We start from the raw sequence: 298 nt of genomic DNA on the forward strand, positions 1-298 counted from the left end.
GCATATTTATACATACACACCAAATCCTCTGCTATTGCACCTAAAATTTGGGATGGGAGAACTAAGGAATTCATGAAAAAATTTTCTAATTGGACCTTCAGTAAATGATCTAGCTTTATATTTTGCTAGTATATTGCCCTAAACACTACTGAATTCTTTTAGAAAATAAGACAAGATTTTATTGAGAACCAGAAACAGCAAAATGAATGCTGAATTTGTCAAGAACGCAAAGTAACAAAGTAAATGCTGAATCCATTGACATCATAAAAAACTGTCACAGTTTTAACTCAATGTTGAT

At 31.2% G+C, this 298-nt stretch overlaps 1 protein-coding gene across 1 annotated transcript in view; it reads left to right on the plus strand.

Moving 5' to 3' along the window:
• LOC119589516 (ubiquitin-protein ligase E3B-like) overlaps window positions 1-298 on the plus strand; it is a 15034-nt gene that overhangs the window by 2663 nt on the left and 12073 nt on the right. The gene's annotated exons all lie outside the window — the stretch shown is intronic.

This window comes from Penaeus monodon, chromosome 25 (assembly GCF_015228065.2).
Source record: "Penaeus monodon isolate SGIC_2016 chromosome 25, NSTDA_Pmon_1, whole genome shotgun sequence".
Taxonomy (NCBI): domain Eukaryota; kingdom Metazoa; phylum Arthropoda; class Malacostraca; order Decapoda; family Penaeidae; genus Penaeus; species Penaeus monodon.